Genomic DNA, 23559 nt, shown 5'->3' with positions numbered 1-23559 from the left:
TTTCTATTTGATATCGAAGAAAGCTTGTTTTGAATCTTTGACTCATTGCAAAGTCTGAGTCCTTCTTCTATGATGAAGGATGTTATTGACCCGTATGACAAAGTATGCCACGGAATTGTTCCATTATACTTTGTCTTAAGACCGTCTTTGATCCTTCTTTAGAAGTGTTTTGGTAGTCCATTTACAAAATTATCTTTCCAGAATTCCAACGAACTGTCTGTTCTAATAAGAACATTGCAGAAATACATGTCTTTGTACCACCTGAAATCTCCTAAGGTGGGACACTTCAGGTTAACGAGTATTTCGGCAGATCTTTCCTGGTATTTCAAGGGGTCGCCAACGAAGAATTCTATAAGGGTATAAATGAGGGTGTTGACAGCATCCTCTACCCTTTCATGTTGTACTTCGATCCTAGTTGATGGACCTTCCTGTTTGATGATTTGAGTAGTTGGCCTAATGATATAGTGGCTTAATATCTGTTGGCGAGTTGCTTCATCGAGATATTTGTCCCACTAGTCCTTGAGTTGCCTAGTAAATCCGGTCACTAAAACTTGAGCTATTTGATGGTCGGATTTATGGCCCTGTAATTTATACGCGCCTGCGGCCATCATCATTTCATTGACAATATTCATTATCAGATAGTCGGACAATCCATCGATATTCTATTCATAGATTGCTAGACCATCGTAATGAGCTTGAGTTTGTAGAGTCTTTTCTTCGAATTGAATATCCAGAAAAGACGGTTGAGGATACAAGTTTTTCTGATTACTGGTATTATTTTGACTTCTTCCGGAGATTCTTTCAATTCGATTGTAGAGAGGCTATTCTACCTCATCTAAAATCTCGTCTTCGAATTCTTGAATTTCGTCGTCATTGTTAACGACATTGACAGATGAATCCTGATGTGTTATCCCAGGATTTAGGATTCTATCCAACTTTTCTTCTATTTTGGCCATCGTGTCCTCTTCTTTTGAAATCCTCTTTGTAAATACGTCAAGGTATGACGGTCTGAGTATTGGGATTGACTCATCGACTTTCGTTACAGAGCTGCCTGCTTGTTCTTGTAGAGTACCATAATTTTTTGAGATTCTTCCCTCGATACTCTCAAGCTGGTCGTGGATAAAATCTTGTTTGAATAATTATTTTGATGCTGGATATTCTTGATGTCCTTTAGGGTCGGATTACCCTTTTCTAGTTCTTCTGGGATAGTTTTGAAAGGACTAGCTTTGACCTTTTCTCCGTAATAATTGTCAAATTCGACTTCTTCCAACGGAGGATGTTTTGAATATACTTCGCCTCTTCTGGTAGTCTTCCAGCTTCTTTGAGTCGAAGTGCATATTTGCAAAATATTTTATTCAAACCATTCGAAGAATGATATGTTTTCTTCTATGGTTTCCATATGAGAATACCATTGAGCTCTTAATTCACTTCGCTCAACTTCTTTGTAGGTTTGGAAGAAAGCTTTTCTCTTTGAAGAGTTGGCAGCTGACATAAAATCTGCCTTCAATAATTCTTTGTCTATCTTGAAAACAGCCATAATGACATTTAGCTGACTTTCATAGACGGATTGAGTATCCATATCCGTATGGGTTGGAGATCTTGAGCCATCTTCATAGTGGACTGATGCCCTTTTTTTTTTTTTTTTTTTTTTTTTTTTATTATTATTATTATTTATTTATCATAATTGACCTTTTTTACCTTTAAGGGGTCATACATTGATCTTTAAACTCCCGACGTACTTGGTCTAGAACTCAGAATTCTTTTACTTTTGATCCTAACGAGAGTTCTTTGCTGAATTTTATTTCAACGCTTCCATCGTCATGTTCGATGATTTGTAATGGGTTTTAAGATTTCTTTTTCCTCGAAAGATTAGCATCTTCTATTTTCCAGAGAGTATTTCTGGTTATTTGATCCCAAGAAAGAGTTTTTGGAACAGCCACCGAGGACTTTCCAATATTTGCCTCTATGAGCATGTTTGATCCTTTTGGCGAGGATCTTAATGCTCTTGGAGAAATATTTGTATTCATGAGTTTATAATAAACCCTGAATATGACGATTGAAGAATGAGTTTCAGCCTTAATGTTAAAATTGTTTTATTGTAAGTCCAGCATGAGGGCGGATAATATGTGCGAGTCCTGGAGCGCCAAAGTAAAATTTTGATAACAATTGAAATAGATTGGTCCATTCTCTTGATTGGATTGAACCATTCCCAATAAAGAATTTGAGAAATCTTCATGTCTCTTATCTCGTAAGGAGATAAGGACTGGGATATCTAACCCAAGTCTGAACAATGGTTTTACAGCTTCTTAGATAAGACAGACGTGAAGATAGTTAAACTCTTCACAGTGTTGGAGTGTAAGAGATTTTGAAAAAAGATTCAGAGATTCCCTATTGCTATGAAGTGGAATGTTTTTCTCTGAGAATTTGATGCATGATCTTTGAGTAAAATTGAAGGTTGAGATTTGGTAGATAGTTTTAGGATCTACCTTTGGAATAGTCCAATTTTGGAGAAGATCTTCGATCCTGGCAATCTGATATTCTTTATTGATAGTATTTGAGATTGTGAGATTTTCACCCCTTCTATGTTCATTTGAACTTTCTTCTTCATTGGTAAAACATTTGAAATGGTTTGATTTTCTGAGCTTGCTCAGAAATTCGTTCATAAGAAGATAGATAAGATAAGAGATAGAGTAGAATAATTTTTCTCTGATTTCTTCAATTGATATTCAAGAGAGAGCTATCGGCCGATTGATGCTCTCCTTACATTGGTGAAGTCATTTTATAGACTTCGGATTTGAACGTAAATTTGAAAAACACCAACTAAAAGAAGATAAGATCAAATCTAACAGGATAGGACCATGCAAGATCTGCTTTCCTAAAAGTAAGAAAAGACATAAAGCAAACTAATAATTTAAAAGACTAATAATTTACAAACACTGATAATTCACATGTGAGCCTTCACTGTTTGGGTGACAAGTTGTAAATCTTTTTTTTTTGTCTCTGATAAAGGTGTCCGGTTGTAGATAAGATTTTCTTCAGAATTTTTCATATGACTAAGAACCCAAGCTTGCCAACGGACTTACTGCGCTTCCTACGTCTTACCACCTGGAACACAAGGGCTATTCGCTCAGCTATCACATACTCCAAATTCTTCTGAATCTCTCTTATCATGCTCCTGGTTTACACTGTCGTTCTTAAAGATCGAGTAACTTCTCTTCCCTCACAAAAATTGAGATGATGGCTTTGATACCATTCCTACGCTTAATGACTTGAGCCCTTACAATTTGATTTTCTCCCCAAAATGTCGCTCTTCTCCTCTTTGTCTTCCTTTTTTTTTTTTTTTTTTTTACCAATAGTTTAACGACTATTCAGTCATTGATGATGATATTTATAGAGGTGGTTGAGAATCCAAGAATGGATCATTGAGATCATAAATCGTGTCTTCCTCTTCTTCTTCTACAATAGAAGGAGAAGATGTCGAACCGACTGATGCGGCCTCTTGAAGAAGGTTTTGAAAATCAGCTTCTGAAGTTGTCTGGACTAATGTAGCGAGTAGCTTCGACTTTGAATTAAGGAATTTGGAGGCCCTCTTCTTGGATAACTCCTGAAGGTGGCCATTCTATGATAGCCAGACCTTTACCGCTTTGATATCTGCGTGGGTATAAGTATATTTATCCCACCATTTGATTTTAATAGTTTTGAAGACCTGTTTTATTTGGTCGTCGGTTTCTTTTATTTGAAAATTCCAAGTTAAAATCCAAGGAATTTGAAAGTATACGCAAAAGCGCATGGTTAATGGAAATGGGGTTTTAAATATATTTTGAATAAAGTAGTGGAAGGATTCCTGTATTGGAACGGGGAATCCAAAGATTTTCCACCCTTTAATGAACCAAAATGGATAATGAATTTTTTGAGCATTCTGGCAAAATTGGATAAACCATGAGTGCTCATAATTTTGATACCAAATGACATTGAACCATGCCATCTGATAGTCTATGTATGAGTAGGAGTAAGGAACAAACGGTTTTGAAAAAGTCTTTTCCATGTACGGATCTTGATTCCAGTACGTCGGATTCATGACTTTGAAATTTTTTAACTTTGAGTACGCGATTTTTGAAGGATCATCGCGACTCGGAAGATGAGTAATTTCGATGGATTTTGTGTCGACTAAAATGAATTCATAAAACCATCTGGTCTTATGAAGATCTTCCGGGCTATAGAAGAACCTCGATGGATAGGCTTTCTTGACGACCTCGCTGATTTTTGGGTCGTCGTATTCTGGTTCTACCAGGGCTTCTAGTATAGACAAAGTTTTTTGAAAATAGGTCATGATTTCAAGAACTGGAGAAAATCGAACGGGAACAACCACGTCCGAGTAGGTTGAGAGGACAGAAGGTCCCTTTGAAGTGGAAGAGACAGTAGGTCTCGATGGAGTAGCGGCAGATGGCCGTGTTGAAGAGGCAGAAGGCCTCGTCGGAGTGATAACCTTCGCTTGTTTTTTAGAAAGCTTTGCTCTAGACCTGGTCACCAATGTGAAACCAGCATCCACTGCGTAGCTATCGGACGTCATTGGAGTAGGTGTGTTTGAAGAAGCAATGGGCTTCTTCCCTTTTTCTGTTGCTTTCTTACCGGTCATCACTGGGAGAAGGAGGTTGGCTAGGGAGAGTTTTTCTTCGAGAGTAAGAACTCTCTTGAGAGGTAATCTGCCAAGGGGTTTTCGACCCCTTTTATAAGCAAAATTTTGAAGTTGAAGCAAGATAAAATGGCTTGCCATCTAGCAAAATTTTGTTTAGACACAAGATTCTTGACATCTTTTTCTAAAACAAATTTAGATGCCCTTGAATCTGTTTTGATAACAAAGCTTTTGTTAATTAAATCGCTTTGAAATTTTTGTACACAAAGTACTATTGAAAGTATTTTTTTCTTCACTGTTGAGTAATTTTTTTTAGTAGAATTCCATATTCCCGAATGGAAATGGACAATGGATTCTTTCTTGTCAAGAGAGTGTTTCAGGATTCCTCCATATCCAATATCGGATGCGTCGGTCTCCATTATTAAACTAGCCCTTAGGTTTATCAGCGATAAAACACGGAATTGACTTGACAAGAGATTTGATTTTTTGGACTGTTTGTGTGTGTTCTTCAGTCCAGGGCTTTGGATTCTTTTTGAGCTTTTCAAAAAGTGGCTTGCAAATGGGTCTGATATTTTGAACGAAAAAAGACACATAATTGAGACATCCCAAAATTTTTTGTAGTTGGGTCTTATTAGTAATTTGGTCCGAAAAGTTTGAGGCAAACTCAATGGATCTTTGAATGGGTTTAATGAGACCCAAATGAATTTCAAATCCATGAAAACTGATCTTTGTTTGAAAAAGTTTAATTTTTGGTTTAGAACAACTAAACAGCTTCTTTTGGCTGTCGTAAAAAATGTTTGAAGATGCTTAAAGTGTTGATCGAAGTTTTGAGAAAAAAATCAGAACATCGTCAACATAAACAATTGAAAAGGATTGAAAATATCATTCATAATCTTTTGAAATTCGGATGGAGCATTTTTTAGCCCAAATGGCATCACGTTCCATTCGTATTGTCTGAGAGGGACATTGAAAGCCATTTTGTACTTGTCTTTTTCTGAAATCTGGATTTGTCATATCAAATTTTGAAAATACTTTTGCATTTGAAATTCTTTGCATTAAATCTGATTTATTTGGAATTGGATATCTAATCCATTCCAAAACCTTATTTAAGGGTTTGTAGTTTATTACAAGTCGTGGGACTCCACGTTCCTTCTCTGCCTGGTTGTTGACGTAAAAAGCCGCACATGACCAGGGGCTCTTTGACGGCCAAATAAGACTCTTCTGCAAAAGATCATTGATTTCTACTCTGTAGAATGTTAGTAATTCATTATTCATTTGAACAGGTCGGGCCTTCGTAGGAATATTTTTCTCCTCGAAGTTTTTGACATAAGGAAGATTAAGTATACATTGCTTCCTATTCCAAAATGCATTACAGATAATTGAACAAATCTCCTTTTCTATTTGAGTTTGTAAAGTTTTGATTTTAGACTGGACGGTCTTACTTTGAATTTGTTCTTCTATTCTTTTGAATGAAATTTCTTCTTTCAAAATAGAATTTTTTTTTATATTTATACTTTAATACATTTATTGATTGAATAATTGTATTCTTTTTGAAGATTATTTATTTCACTAATCCTTATAGTTGAAAGGAAATTAAAGTTTCAAGGGTATAATTGAGTAATTAAAGGAGTACCTAGGATTAGTTCTTGTCCTAGTCCTTTACTAAATGGAAGGAATTTAGGAAGCAAATTCCGTATTACAAACATGGACTTTAGATAATTTGTAATTAATTTTGAGTCTATTGTTATTTGCACCTCTAAGGCCCTCAGTAGTTTTTTCAAAATACTTTGTAGGTATTACGCCTTCTTGAATGCAATTTTGATCTGCTCTAGTATATATGAGAACCTTTAGTGTGATTTTGAAATCATAAATTTTTAAGGTAACGAGAGCGTACCATTTTTTATATTGAGGAGTGGTGATGGCTCCAATGAAGAAACTTTGAAAGTCATCCTCGTCTAGGTTTGGTTGCGCCGTTTCCTTTCGTTCGGGCAGCCATTCCTGAAGATTGAGAACTTCTTGGCGAAGCATATAGGATTCTGACCTGGTTTCAGATCCTAATGCCTGTACTTCTTATTTGAGATTATTAATCTCTCTTTGTAGGTCTTGAGTAGTGAGTTCTCTCGGTTTTTCAAACCTTTGGAGAACTGATTGAAGTCTGTAGGGATTTCTTTCTTCCCTTTTTTACTACTTCGAGTAGAATTTCTTGATCCTTTGTAAGGACATTTATGCATCTTTCGCACGTCCTCTTTCCTTCTTTTCCTGATTCATATTCTGTGCTAGAATATGAATCGGATTCTTCTTGGAGTTCGAGGATTTCTCCCTCGCTTGATTGTTCTGAGTCGGTTAGAGCCAGTCGTAGTAGCTGATTTTTCAGCTCTTGATCTATATCCTACTCATTGATCTTTCCTCTTATCGGAGACTCGTTAGCATAGAGTCCTTCTTCTCGACATTTGAAGCAAGTTTGCTTTTCCTTTCCTCTATGGGTTTTTGTAGGAGTATACTTTCTTCTTGAATATGTTGGCTTTTGAGATTGTACTGGTTTGTTTCGATACTTTTCTCTGGGCCTGTACGAATTATAAGGCTTTGGATGCGTCATAACCTTCTTCTTTCTGGAGGTTGAGGGGGCCTCTATCCCCTTGCATCCATATTGATCGCAAAATCTTCCAAGCTCTTTTCTATTTGATATCGAAGAAAGCTTGTTTTGAATCTTTGACTCATTGCAAAGTCTGAGTCCTTCTTCTATGATGAAGGATGCTATTGACCCGTATGACAAAGTTTGCCACCGAATTTTTCCATTATACTTTGTCTTAAGACCGTCTTTGATCCTTTTTTAGAAGTGTTTTGGTAGTCCATTGACAAAATTCTCTTTCCATAATTCCAACGAACTGTCTGTTCTAATAAGAACTTTGCTGAAATACATGACTTTTTACCGCCTGAAATCTCCTAAGGTGGGGCACTTCAGGTTCATGAATATTTCGGCGGATCTTTCCTGGTATTTCAAGGGGTTGCCAACGAAGAATTCTATATGGGTATAAATGAGGGTGTTGACAACATCCTCTACCCTTTCATGTTGTACTTCGGTCCTTGTTGATGGACCTTCCTCTTTGATGATTTGAGTAGTTGGCCTAATGATATAGTGGCTTAATATCTGTTGGCGAGTTGCTTCATCGAGATATTTGTCCCACTAGTCCTTGAGTTGCCTGGTAAATCCGGTCACTAAAACTTGAGCTATTTGATGGTCGGATTTATGGCCCTGTAATTTATACGCGCCTGCGGCCATCATCATTTCATTGACAATATTCATTATCAGATAGTCGGACAATCCATCGATATTCTATTCATAGATTGTTAGACCATCGTAATGAGCTTGAGTTTGTAGAGTCTTTTCTTCGCTCAATTTTATTTCAACGCTTCCATCGTCATGTTCGATGATTTATAATGGGTTGTGAGATTTCTTTTTCCTCGGAAGATGCTGAAGATTAGCATCTTCTATTTTCTAGAGAGTATTTCTGGTTATTTGATCCCAAGAAAGATTTTTTGGAACAGCCACCGAGGACTTTCCAATATTTGCCTCTATGAGCATGGTTGATCCTTTTGGCGAGGATCTTAATGCTCTTGGAGAAATATTTGTATTCATGAGTTTTGTAATAAACCCTAAATATGACGACTGAAGAATGAGTTTCAGCCTTGATGTTCAAATTATTTTATTGTAAGTCCAGCATGAGGGCTGATAATATGTGCGAGTCCTGGAGCGACAAAGTAAAATTTGGATAACAATTGAAATAGACTGGTCCATTCTCTAGATTGGATTGAACCATTCCCAATAAAGAATTTGAGAAATCTTCATGTCTCTTATCTCGTAAGGAGATAAGAACTGGGATATCTAACCCAAGTCTGAACAATGGTTTTACAGCGACTTGGACAAGACCGACGTGAAGATAGTTAAACTCTTCACGGTGTCGGAGTATAAGAGATTTTGAAAAAAGATTCAGAGATTCCCTATTGCTATGAATTGGGTTGTTTTTCTCTGAGAATTTGATGCATGATCTTTGAGTAAAATTGAAGGTTGAGATTTGGTAGATAGTTTTAGGATCTACCTTTGGAATAGTCCAATTCTGGAGTTGATCTTCGATCCTGGCAATTTGATATTCTTGATTGACAGTATTTGAGATTGTGAGATTTTCTCCCCTTCTATGTTCATTTGAACTTTCTTATTCATTGGTAGAACATTTATAATGGTTTAATTTTCGGAGCTTTCTCAGAAATTCATAAGAAGATAGATAAGATAAGAGATAGAGTAGAATAATTTTTATCTGAATTCTTCAATTGATATTCAAGAGAGAGCTATCGGCCGATCGATGCTCTCCTTACATTGGTGAAGTCATTTTATAGACTTCGGATTTGAACGTAAATTTGAAAAACACCAACTAAGATATAAGATCAAATCTAACAGGAGAGGACCCCTACAAGATCTTCTTTCCTAGAAGTATGAAAAGACAAAGCAAACTAATAATTTAAAAGACTAATAATTTACAAACACTGATAATTCACATGTGAGCCTTCACTGTGTGGCTGACAAGTTGTCAATCTTTGTTTTGTCTCCGATAAAGGTGTCAGGTTGTAGATAAGATTTTCTTCAGAATTTTTCATATGACTAAGCACCCAAGCTTGCCAACGGACTTACTGTGCTTCCCGCGTCTTACCACCTGGAACACAAGGGCTATTCGCTCAGCTATCACATACTCCAAATTCTTCTGAATCTCTCTTATCATCCTCCTGGTTTACACTGTCGTTCTTAAAGATCGAGTAACTCCTCTTCCCTCACAAAAATTGAGAGGCTGGCTCGGATACCATTCCTACGCTTAATGACTTAAGCCCTAACAATTTACATGAGCTCTGTCATCCTAGCTTAATTTACATATTCAAAATACAATTCTTAATGTATATACAAATAATTAGATGAAAGTGGAAATCCATATTCATCAATAATGTGATCAAAATGGAAAAGGTGAAAATAATAAAAGTGGGAAAAGTGAAAATGATGAAGCAAAAGATAGAAGAAAAACAACCATGATGAGATATGTGAGGAAATATGATTCATCTTGACATATTTGACCTACAATTTTTTTTTTTTTTTTTAATGTTGTAGCGGATACTCGATTCTAGGCATGAAAACTATCTCGATAGACCAATGTAGTCTTTCCAACATGCTTTGCCCTCGTTCACATGCATCCTAGGAAAATTTCTAAAAGGTCTCCCAACATATAATTGCTCCGAGTAAAGCATGCCTAACCATGTGGTCGTATGATTGAGCTACCATAAAGGAAGGTGCTCCTTGGTTGTATAGGTAGTGACTTTCAAGTCTTTTAAACATTTCTTAGTCATCTTATTCTCACGGTCGCTCTTATAATGATGTGATCTTAGGTGATTCTTATACCCATAATTTACACAGAAGTCACACTTATTCACATAGTATTGTTTTTTCATAAATTACTTTTTCAACCAAATTTAATAAATTCAAAGTAAAAAAAAAAAAAGAATAAAATAAAATGGATTTTGAGATAAATTGACAAGAATATTACTTTAACATCTTTTTTAATTATTATATGGATAAATATATTTTTGTTCTAGTAATTGTAATATTATATATATTACATAAATTTAGTAGTTACTCAATTAATTTTTTATGTGAGCTTTTTTTTTTTTAATCAAACTAATATATTTTGCTTGACAAACAAAATGTTAGTAAATATGTAAGGAACGTTGGAAAGAGAAAAATAAAATTTAACAAATGTGAAATAGAAGTTTTAGTCGTAAAAAAAGTATACCTAGTTGAAGAACAATCATTCTATTTTGAGTACAAATCTACTAATTTTCTACGGCATAGTAATATAGCATAATGTGAGACATCCGATCCCTTCAAAAACTTTTTTTCAGAACATGCCCACTAGTAGATTCATTGACAAAGAGGGGCTCTGTGGTGGACCTCTTACAACTTGCAATGGAGATTCATCATCTCCATCTTTTAAGGTAGGTGGAGTTTCTATCATTCTAATTATGATCATCTTATATTGCATGAGACATCCATTCCAAATGGAGCAAAACAAGGAAAGAATATCTACGGATTCGGATTTCTATTTCCCACCTAAGGAAAAAACTTTCTTCTCAAGATCTAATTGAGGTCACTATTACTTTTCACGAGATGTGTGCTTATGGCGGGACTGTATACAAGGCAGTGATGCATTCTAGATAGGCCATTACTGTCAAGAAGTTAACATCAAATAGGGAAGGGAGTAACATCGATAATAGGAAAGAACCTGTAAAGTATTTTAAGAGTTTGTAGTATATGAGGTAATGGTTATATTACCCAACTATTGCTTAGATTTTGCATTTGTTCTAGGATTCAATAAAGTATTCTCTGTATAGTTTTTGAAAGGAGCTATTTTGTTCTTGATTCTCAATCTTGTAAGTTTCTAAGGTTCATAATTCCTTGAGGCATAAGTTATAACATGCGTTCGTAAACATATGAATACATCGTAATAACAAACATGAGTTGTTCTAGAAGGTCATACATTCATAATGAATTCCTTAGAGGATTCTAGAAGGGTCTTGACTTTTATGTCTTGAGGTGTTTCCTTTAGGTGTTTCTTTGGTCCTAACTTGCTTTAGGTTCCAAGCTTGCTCTAATCAACTTGAACCATTGAACATAACTCCTTGTCCTTACAAATAGGCCTCTAAAGAAGTAGCAAGTCATTTGGAGCACATATAGACCTTGAATTTAAATAAGTAGTCCTAGGGGCATTTTGGTCATTTTATCTCTAATTTTTTGTTTTGCTAATCAACATGTTCCAATAACTTTCAAACATCATCATATCTTCAGACATCACATAATAAGGTCTACCACATAAGTTAATAGCATTTGGAGGTCTTTTAGGTCATGAACCATAATTAGATATCCTTAGGGGTAATATAGTTTTGCACCATTTCTTTGTTTACCTACTTATCCTTCCTTATCCAATGTAACACTCCAAAAATGAAGAAAACCCATCCATGTAAGACCCATGAATGCAAGAAAAGAAATCAAGAGGATTGATCAAGGACAACGGTCTTAATAATGACCAAGAAGGGATGAAGAATTGTTACGAAAATTATGGAATTTTTTATAGAAAAATAGTAATAATATATTCTGAACGTGACAAACTACCTAGTGACCCCTGAAGATATGGATAATTACGAAACTGCCATTATGACAAGAATCAGATGATCAATCGTGACCATTTGCACAAAATCCATCGAATCTCGAGTCTCAACCTATTGGAGCAAAGATCTTAAACAAGGTAAGGGGTTTGACCCATATCGAATCTCGACTCTCAACAGTGACCATCTCGACTCTCATTACTTGTGGACTCGTAGACTAGTCGAAGAAAAGAATCCAAGCCCTATATTCTCCACCTTGAAATATCCTAAACAAGGTAAGGGTTTGACCCATTTGTAGAATGACATCTCTTTCATCATCATTACGACCTCCAATAAGATGGAATACATACTTTATGATGAAGTTTTAAAATCAGGTAAGACTAAAAGTGTATTGGACATTCAAAATTATCTATATTGTACGTTTAGTCCACGACAAACTTTCAACTTTATATCTATTTGGTCCGTAAACCTAAGACTATGTCCAATAGGTCTCTAAATTTTCATTTTTTTAAGTTCAACATTTTAGGAGTAAGAAATTGAACTACCGAACTTTGTGATCTTAATTCATACCGTATCTACTAAATTATGCTTAGGGTAGTTCATACCTTATTTGCAAACGGTCAAAATGTATGGGTCAAACTACTATAATACGATAGTATCTCATTAGTGGAAGCATTTGCGGGTCAAACTAAACTGAGTTTATTATGCGAGTGTCGCCCATCGGACCACTTGAGAGTCGTAATAAACAAATTCCATTATGCGATTGATGTAAGACCGTGACACTAATCATGTCAATTTGAACAAGCTTATAAAATGAATTATTTTTATTTGGTGGCTATAAATTCAATTGATAATTCCATAGTAAATAGATTAGCAAAGAAAAATAATGATATTCTTCGAGACTGCGCCCACATTGTAATCCGACCCATTTTCATCGAAATAATATAGACAAGTAACGTAACATTAAAAGCTAATGAGATGTTTAAATTTTATAACTAATAAAAAAAGAACGAAAGTTAATTTGGTTTTGTATTCTTGTCATATTTGAGTTTGATTTATGTTCGAAAAAATGATGGGAGATTTCGATAAATGAGGGCAAATAATTCGGATCAAACTGGAAGAAATTAATAAATTAGTATTTTATGCATTGAAATACCTTAACAAATCTTAATAATATAATTCATTAAAACTAATACACCATATCAAATTTATATTGATTTATTATAATATCATAATCAAAACCCTCCAATTCATGGATATATCAATTTTTTATATTCATTTTGCCGGCCATGTGTAGCAAATATCATACAATTTGGTTTTATAGTTGAACATACAAATACCATGTTCAACCACTAACCACAAACATAGAGTATCGTTGCATTTGGTTCTATCTCTATCATCCTTGTATATATCAAAGTAATGCGACCAGCCAGACCACTGGAAGGTGCAGTAAAACTGTGTTGAGCCCCAAAAGTTTGGTCGAAAACTAAAAGCGTAAACGCTCAAAGGTGAGAGATGATGGACTCCCAAGTCATCATCACCAGATTTGCAGTGAATAGTGAGCTGATCATGACTTCTTAGAACATTTGTTATGTTTACGGTAATCGGTGGGTTTCGGAAGATTTTTCCATCGATGTTAGTAAATAGGGTAGCAAAGAACAATAACAATAGGAGAGACCGAGAAAGTGTTGAAAATGAATTCATTTTGTAAATATGAGAATATTTGTGTTGTATTTGTTCCACTTTTATATGAGTAAAATTAGGTTCCATTGTCAATTACCCCCACTGAAACTAAAGAAACATATTATTGTTATATTTGAATGGGTAACCACCACCCTGTTAAGCTTGTATATTTTTTTTTATTTATTATTAGTAATATTTTAGTTATTTTCAAAACCACCCATGGGAGCTATTGTTAACCATATGTTGTTAGCAGTAACACCCGTTCTAAATTGTAATGCAATGGTCCTTTAAATTTAAAGTTGATGAACAAGGATGACGTTTCAATATTTTATATTATTGTTGTGAATGAGGGCAATTATGGACATGTTTGGTAACGAGTTCTCCTTCATTGTTCACAATAAAAATAGAACCATGTTTGGTAACGGATTTTTTAATTGAAAAATATACATTTGAAACTCGTTAGGGGTCTTATGGAAACTCCGCCAGAGAGTAGCATGAATGAGTTAAACAATAGTGAGTAAGTAATCAATTCATGGGTATTTTTGAAAAACTCAATTAATTTTTTTATTAATTATTCTATAATCTCTTAAAATAATTTTTTGAAGTATTTAGAAGGTGATTTTTCAAAACATATATTGAGTTTGAATTAAAAAAATGTAATTCAATGTTTTAAAATAAATAAATAGATTTTTTAATATATTAACATTTTATTTTTATTGAAAATAAAATTTAAACAAATGACAGGGCCTTACCGAACCTAACACAAATATTAATTGGTGTGGGTTGATTCCATTATTTAATAAGGGTTGCTTAGGTTAAAAAATTTACAGTCAAATAATGGAACTAAATCTAAAAAATGTCTCAACAAAACCTAATGCAACCCATGAACACTCCATAGTGTGCAATTACGATATCATACTATGAGAGTTACACTCATCACAATAATGTCAAAAAATATTAACCCCGAATTAGTTTTTTTCACCGTGTGGTTCTTATTAAGATTTCAACTTTAAGTAGAGAATGACGATGATTCGATACAATTAGCAGAAGACATTGGGGATGCTCTAATCCTCAGCGTGGATAGTCCGATTGAATCTCTGATTTTGGATTCAGGTGCGTCTTTTCATTCGTCTCAAAATAAAGAGTTGTTTCGAAATTTCAAGTCTGGAAGTTTTGAGATGTGTATCTTGCCGACAACAAAGATTTGAAGATCGAAGTAAAAGGGGATGTCTGCATAAAAACTCCGACAGGAAATTAGTGGACATTAAAGGATGTTAGATATATTCCTAGTCTCAAGAAGAACCTGATCTTTATTGGTTAGTTAGATAGCACAGATTATGCAACAAAGTTTGGTAAGAGTTCGTGGAAGATTCTGAAGGGTGCTATGATGGAAGCACGTGGCACAAAATTTGGAACTTTATACACCACTGTAGGATGTATGAACAGAGCTGCTATTGCTGAAGTGTTTCCAATTGAAGCATATGGCACAATAGACTTTGACATATGAGTGTTAAAGGAATGAAAATGCTGGAAGAAATTTTTGGAAGGTCTGAAATCTGTTGATAGGAGTCCTAGTGAGAACTGCGTTATGCGCAAACAGAAACGAGTTAGCTTCACAAATGGGAGTTGAGGTTGAGTTGCAGAACAATTCACAAAGTGATGTTGTAGCAGATACTCGAGAAACTCCTAAGACCGTTGCTGGAAACTAGAGGTGAAGCAAGTGGAAGTTGAGGTTGAGTTGCTGAAAGATTCACATAGTGATGTTGTAGCGGATACTCAAGAAACTTCTGAGACACTTGCTTAGGAACTAGTGGTGAAGCAAGTTGGAGTTGAGGGTTTAGTGACTTGAGCCCTTACAATTTACCTGAGCTCTGTCATCCTAGCTTAATTTACATATTCAAAATACAATTCTTAATGTACATCCAAATAATTAGATGTAAGTGGAAATCCATATTCATCAATAATGTGATGAAAATGGAAAAAGTGAAAATAATAAAAGTGGAAAAAGTGAAAATAATAAAACAAAAGATAGAAGACAAACAAACATGATATGTGAGGAAATATGTTTCATCCTAACATACTTCACCTACGATTTATTTATTTATTTTTTATAAATAGTTTAACGACTATTCAGTCATTGATGATGATATTTACAGAGGTGGTTGAGAATCCAAGAATGGATAATTGAGATCATAAATCGTGTCTTCCTCTTCTTCTTCTACAATAGAAGGAGAAGATGTCGAACCGACTGATGCGGCCTCTTGAAGATGCTTTTGAAAATCAGCTTCAAGTTGTCTAGGCTAATGCAGCGAGTAGCTTCGACTTTGACTTAAGAAATTCGGAGGTCCTCTTCTTGGATAAATCCTGAAGGTGGCAATTCTCTGATAGCCAGACCTTTACCGCTTTGATATATGCGTGGGTACAAGTATATTTATCCCACCATTTGATTTTAATAGTTTTGAAGATCTGTTTTATTTGGTCTTCTATTTCTTTTATTTGAAAATTCCAAGTTAAAATACAAGAAATTTGAAAGTATACGCAAAAGCGCATGGTTAATGGAAATGGGGTTTTGAATATATTTTGAATAAAGTAGTGGAAGGATTCCTGTATTGGAACGGGGAATATATCTTTGGCTGATCCAAAGATTTTCCACCATTTGATGAACCAAAATGGATAATGAATTTTATGAGCATTTTGGCAAAATTGGATAAACCATGAGTGCTCATAATTTTGATACCAAATGACATTGAACCATGCCATCTGTTAGTCTCTATATGAGTAGGAGTGAAGAACAAACGGTTTTGAAAAAGTCTTTTCCGTGTACGGTTCTTGATTCCAGTACGTCGGATTTATGACTTTGAAAATTTTTAACTTTGAGTACGCAATTTTTGAAGGATCATCGCGGCTCGGAATATGAGTAATTTCGACGGATTTTGTGTCGACTAAAATGAATTCATAAAACCGTCTGGTCTTATGAATATCTTTCGGGATATAGAAGAATCCCGATGGATAGGCTTTCTTGACGACCTCGCTGATTTTTGGGTTGTCGTATTCTTGTTTTACTAGGGCTTCTGGTATAGTCACAGATTTTTGAAAATAGGTCCTGATTTCAGGAACTGGAGAAAATCGAATGGAAACAACCGCGTCCAAGTAGGTTGAGGGGACAGAAGGTCACTTTGAAGTGTAAGAAAAAGTAGGTCTCGATGGAGTAGTGGCAGATGGCCGTGTTGAAGAGGCAGAAGGCCTCCTCGGAGTAATAACCTCCACTTGTTTTTTAGAAAACTTTGCTCTAGACTTGGTCACCAATGTGAAACCAGCATCCATTGCGTAGCTATCGGATGTCATTGGAGTAGGTGTGTTTGAAGAAGAAATGAGCTTCTTCCCTTTTTCTGTTGCTTTCTCACCGGTTAACACTGGGAGAAGGAGGTTGGTTAGGGAGAGTTTTTCTTCGAGAGTAAGAACTCTCTTGAGAGGTAATCTGCCAAGGGGTTTTCGACCCCTTTTATAGGCAAAATTTTGAAGTTGAAGAAAGATAAAATGGCTTGCCATCTAGCAAAAATTTGTTTAGACACAAGATTCTTGACATCTTTTTCTAAAACAAATTTAGATGCCATTGAATCTGTTTTGATAACAAAGTTTTTGTTAATTAAATCGCTTTGAAATTTTTGTACAAAGTACTATTGAAAGTATTTCTTTCTTCACTGATGAGTAATTTTTTTGAGTAGAATTCCATATTTCTGAATGGAAACCGACAATGGATTCTTTCTTGTCAAGAGACTGTTTCAGGATTCCTCCATATCCAATATCGGATGCGTTGGTCTCCACTATTAAACTAGTCCTTAGGTTTATCAGCTATAAACACGGAATTGACTTGACAAGAGATTTGATTATTTGGACTGTTTTAGTGTGTTCTTTAGTCCAGGGCTTTGGATTCTTTTCGAGCCTTTCAAAAGTGGCTTGGAAATGGGTCTGATATTTTGAAGGAAATCAGAAACATAATTAAGACATCCCAAAAATCGTTGTAGTTGGGTTTTATCTGTAATTTGGTCCGAAAAGTTTGAGGCAAACTCAATGGATCTTTGAATGAGTTTAATTAATACCAAAAGAATTTCAAATCCAAGAAAACGGATCTTTGTTTGAAAAAGTTTAATTTTTGGTTTAGACACAACTAAACCGCTTCTATTGACTGTCGTAAAAAATGTTTGAAGATGCTTGAAGTGTTGATTGATGTTTTGAGAAAAAATCAGAACATCTCAACATAAAAAATTGAAAAGGATTGAAAATTTCATTCATAATCTTTTGAAATTCGGATGGAGCGTTTTTTAGCCCAAATGGCATAACGTTCCATTCGTGTTGTCCGGAAGGAACATTGAAAGCCATTTTGTACTTGTCTTTTTCTGAAATCTAGATTTGCCAAAATCCTGATTTCATATCAAATTTTGAAAATACTTTTGCATTTGAAATTCTTTGCATTAAATCTGATTTTTTTGGAATTGGATATCTAATCCATTCCAAAACCTTATTTAAGGGTTTGTAGTTTATTACCAGTCGTGGGACTCCAGGTTCCTTCTCTACCTGGTTGTTGACATAAAAAGCCGCACATGACTAGGGGCTCTTTGACGGCCTAATAAGATCCTTCTGCAAAAGATCATTGATTTCTGCTCTGCAAAATGTTAGTAATTCCTTATTCATTTGAATAGGTCGGGCCTTCGTAGGAATATTTTTCTCCTCGAAGTTTTTGACATAAGGAAGATGAACTATGTGTTGCTTCCTATTCCAAAAGGCATTAGGGATAATTGAACAAATCTCCATTTCTATTTGAGTTTGTAAAGTTTTGATTTTAGATGGACGGTCTTACTTTGAATCTATTCTTCTTTTCTTTTGAATGAAATTTCTTCCTTCAAAAAAGAAATTTTTTTTTCTTTATAATTTAATACATTTATTGTTCTTCTCAAAGTTATTTATTTCACTAATGTTTATGAGAGGAAGGAAATTAAATTTTATCTTCTTTTCTAGGGCTTTTGACTCTAACCCCTTTTCAGTTATTTTAGAAGGGTATGATTGAGTAATGAAAGGAGTACCTAGGATTAGTTCTTGTCCTAAGTCCTTTACTAAAAGAAAGGAATTTACGAAGCAAATTCCGTCATTATAAACATGGACTTTAGATAATTTGTAATTATTTTTTAGTCTATTGTTATTTGCACCTCTATGGCCCTCAGTAGTTTTTTCAAAATACTTTGTAGGTATTAGGCCTTCTTGAATGCAATTTTGATCGGCTCCAGTATCTATGAGAGCCTTTAGTGTGATTTTGAAATCATAAATTTTTAAGGTAACGAGAGCGTACAATTATTGATATTGAGGAGTGGTGATGGCTCCAATGAAGGAACTTTGAAAGTCATCCTCGTCCAGGTTTGGTTGCGCCGTTTCCTTTCGTTCGGGCAGCCGTTCCTGAAGATTGAACTTGTTGGCGAAGCATATAGGATTCTGACATGGTTCCAGATCTTAATACCTGTACTTCTTGTTTGAGATTATTAATGTCTCTTTGTAGGTCTTGAGTAGTGAGTTCTCTCGGTTTTTCAAACCTTTGGAGAACTGATTGAAGTCTGTAGGGATTTCTTTCTTCCCTTTCAGGTGGCTTAGAGATTGTCATGGCATCTCTGAGTCGTTGAGCGATTTTCTGTTGAATTTCTGCATCTTGAACTTTTTCTACTACTTCGAGTAGAATTTCTTCATCCTTTGTAAGGACATTTATGCATCCTTCGCACGTCCTCTTTCCTTCCTGTCTTGATTCATATTCTGTGCTAGAATATGAACCGGATTCTTCTTGGAGTTCAAGGATTTCTCCCTCGCTTGATTATTCTGAGTCGGTTAGAGCCAGTCGTAGTAGCTGATTTTTTAGCTCTTGATCTATATCCAACTCATTGATCTATATCCAACTCATTGATCTTTCCTCTTATCGAACACTTGTTAGCATAGTGTCCTTCTTCTCGACATTTGAAGCAAGTTTTCTTTTTCTTTCCTCTATGGATTTTTGTAGGAGTATACTTTCTTCTTAAATATGTTGGCTTTTGAGATGTACTAGTTTTTTTCGATACTTTTCTCTGGGCCTGTATGAATTATAAGGCTTTGGATGCATCTTAACCTTCTTCCTTCTTGAGGTTGAGGGGGCCTCTATCCCCTTGCATCCATATTGATCGCAAAATCTTCCAAGCTCTTTTCTATTTGATATCGAAGAATTGAGCTTGTTTTGAATCTTTGACTCATTGCAAAGTCTGAGTTCTTCTTCTATGATGAAGGATTCTATTGACCTTTATGACAAAGTCTGCCATGGAATTGTTCCATTATACTTTGTCTTAAGACCGTCTTTGATCCTTCATGAGAAGTGTTTTGGTTGTCCATTGACAAAATTCTCTTTCCATAATTCCAACGAACTGTCAGTTCTAATAAGAACTTTGCTCAAATACATGTCTTTGTATCACCTGAAATCTCCTAAGGTGGGGCACTTCAGGTTCATGAGTATTTCGACGGATCTTTCCTGGTATTTCAAGGGGTCGCCAACGAAGAATTCTATAAGGGTATAAATGAGGGTGTTGACAGCATCCTCTACCCTTTCATGTTGTACTTCGGTCCTAGTTGATGGACCTTCCTCTTTGATGATTTGAGTAGTTGGCCTAATGACATGGTGGCTTAATATCTGTTGGCGAGTTGCTTCATCAAGCTATTTGTCCCACCAGTCCTTGAGTTGCCCGGTAAATTCGTTCACTAAAACTTAAGCTATTTGATGGTTGGATTTATACGCGCCTGTGGCCATCATCATTTCATTGACAACATTCATTATTTGATAGTCGGATAATCAATCGATATTCCATTCATTTATTGGTAGACCATCGTAATGAGCTTGAGTTTGTAGAGTCTTTTCTTCGAATTGAATATTCGGAAAAGACGATTGAGGATACCAGTTTTTCTGATTACTGGTATTATTTTGACTTCTCCTGGAGATTCTTTCAATTCAATTGTAGAGAGGCTCTTCTACCTCATCTAAAATCACGTCTTCGAATTCTTTAATTTCGTCGTCATTGTTAACGACATTAACAGATGAATCCTGATGTGTTATCCCAGGATTTAGGATTCTATCCAACTTTTCTTCTATTTTGGCCATCGCGGCCTCTTCTTTTGAAATCCTCTTTGTAAATACGTCGAGGTTTGCCGGTCTGAGTATTGGGATTGACACATCGACTTTTGGTACAGAGCTGCCTACTTGTTCTTGCAGAGTACCATAATTTTTTGAGATTTTTCCCTCGATACTCTCAAGCTGGGTGGAGATCGTGGATAAAATCTTGTTTGAATAATTATTTTGATGCTAGATATTCTTGATATTCTTTAGGGTCGGATTACCCTTTTCTAGTCCTCCTGGGATAGTTTTGAAAGGACTAGCTTTGACCTTTTCTCCGTAATTAATTGTCAAATTCGACTTCTTCCAACGTAGGATGTTTTGAATATACTTCGCCTCTTCTGGTAGTCTTCCAGCTTCTTTGAGTCGAAGTGCATATTTGAAAAATATTTTCTTCAAACAATTCGAAGAATGATATGTTTTCTTCTATGGTTTCCAGAATGAGACAGAACTACTGAACGAACCCCTATTCTGACAGTTCACTCTCATTTATCTTTCGTTTCGTCTCCCTTCTCTTTCCCTTCTTTCTTTCACTGTCAAGTCGTCTTCAATTCTTCTTTCGTTTCATCTTTCCTTAATAATGAATGAATTACCTTGACTCTCTTTTATCCCAAAAAAAAAATAGGGTAAAGATAGACTTTTTAATCAAAAAAATAAGGGGAAGATAGGATCATTCTTGTTTTTTGAGTGTTTACAGTCGAGTTCTAGAGGGAAATCAGGGAAAATGGACTCTTTTATCCCTAAAAATAGGGGGGAGGATAGAATTTCTTTTCTTGAAGCTCCAGCTATTAGGGAAAAAGGTCTTTTAATGTTTTACCCCCTATGCTGGATAGAATTTCTTTTCTTGAAGCTTCAGCTGTTAGGGAAAAAGCTCTTTTAATGTTTTACCCCTATGTTGGATAGAATAAATTAATTAATGGTCCGTCAGAGTTCCAGAAGTAGGAGTCTTTGTCTTTGTTTCGTCTCCCCTCACTGTAAACTCTCATTCATCTTGCATTAATCTTTCGTCTTTGTTTACAGTTCAAGAAGAAATAGGTTCCAGAGGTAAGATCATAAGAGTTGTAGAGGTTCATGAGTAAGTCGCTGCTCGAGGAGAAAGATCAGATCAAGAAGCCGAGGTGTAGGAGTTCCATCTGGTTCAGTAGTTCAGTCGTCTTCCTCTTTCATTTCGTCTTTCCTCTCCCTTCTTTCATTCTGTAAAGGTTCTAGTTCCGGTTCAAGAGCCAAGCAGCTTTACCTCGTTCAAGAAGAATCAATTGTCCAGTTTACCCTGTGAAATAAGGTGAAGGATTGAATTCATCCTGACTCAACTCAAAAGAAGAAGAATTGAGAATAAAGAACTAAAACGGACATGACACAACAAGTTGCTAGTACCTTCCTTCGGAAACCCCGTAATACGCCCTGAGGAATTCCTACCAGGAGTTCGATTGGATCTAAGCTTCTTCCCTGTACAAGAGATGCTATGTACCTCCTTCCTATGTTACAAATCTTGAACCCGTAAACGCCTGTTCGCATCACAAGAGGGCCAAGCGGCTAAATTTCTTCAAGCAGGCCCCCTTTTTAAGTAGATGAAAGACAGATGCAAGTATATTATCTCAACGCTTCTTTTCTCATTACCCCTTTTATTTGATATCCTTCTAAATTGGGGTGCACCTCCAGATGGGCAGGGGCCGGCCTCCCACTCTCTTAACTGTAGCATTTATTAGCTTAGCTGAGTTGGGTGGATCGTGCAATAAGCCTCTCTCGACCTTCCCTTTCTCATACGTCTTCTTTATTCAAGCCTCTCGCCTCGCCTTTCGAGATCCGGTCCATCATCAACTCAGTCAGATAGATCTGATTGTTGACTTTTCTTAGGTGAACTTTAAGGGATTTGATCGGCATTTCGTGCGCCCTTCGGAATTCGACCTTTTATCAGCAGGTTGGTTAGCGTAGTCAGGTTAGAGGCGCAATTCAATTCTCCGAGTTGGCCCTATATTTCTTTCTTTCTCTTTTTTGCGAAATTCGATTGCTGTCTCCGAAGTCCTTGATCGATGGTCCCCATTAGCATGCCAATTAGCAGCCGCTTCTTTTGGAAGGCGAGGTACTCATGTGTGATCGGCAGATTCCACGGTAGCTCTCGTTCTAGCTCGACATTAGGAGCACGGGGGCTCGAGATATCTAAAGGAGGTACGGAACCCTACCGTACGATGCAGTTGAAAACCGTAAGCCCAGCCTATCCAAACAAGAGCTTGTGTAATAGCCGAAAAGTAAATAAAGAAATAAACAAATAAAAAAAAAACTTTATAAAAAAATAGTTAAAATAATAATAATAATAAATTAATTAATTAATTAAAATTAGAATTAAAAAAAAAATTCATTCCCCACCTCTCTCCACTATTCCTTTGTCCCTTCCCACCATTATCTCTCCTCGATCCATCCCACCTGCCAAAAGAAAAAGAAAGAAACAGAAAAACCAATTAACTCTCCTCGATCCATCCCACCTGCCAAAAGAAAAAGAAAGAAACAGAAAAACAACAATGGTCAGATCTGAGAAGAAGTACAATGGCTTTCGGTAGATTGCAGATTTAGAGATTTTTGTCAGTTATTACGGTAAAATCTTATCTCATATTTCCTTTTCCTTTATAGTTATGGTGATAAGAAATTAATTTAGGATCCAATCTTGTTTCTTATCTTAACAGTCTGTAATAATCAGATCCCATATACAATTATTAGATTTTTGTTAGCATTTTAATTATACGATAACGTTATAACTTAGATTCAAGAAAATTTTAGGTGGAAAATCTATAAACTAAAATATCGTAGTCTGTACTGAAAATTGACCAGTAATATCTGTTTAGACAATTGAAAAACCTATTTATAGAATGAAAAGGATTAG

The sequence above is a fragment of the Cucurbita pepo genome, chromosome 11, assembly GCF_057944985.1.
Source record: "Cucurbita pepo subsp. pepo isolate OVF chromosome 11, ASM5794498v1, whole genome shotgun sequence".
Classification (NCBI taxonomy): Eukaryota; Viridiplantae; Streptophyta; class Magnoliopsida; order Cucurbitales; family Cucurbitaceae; genus Cucurbita; species Cucurbita pepo.
Note: the sequence above shows the minus strand (reverse complement) of the source record.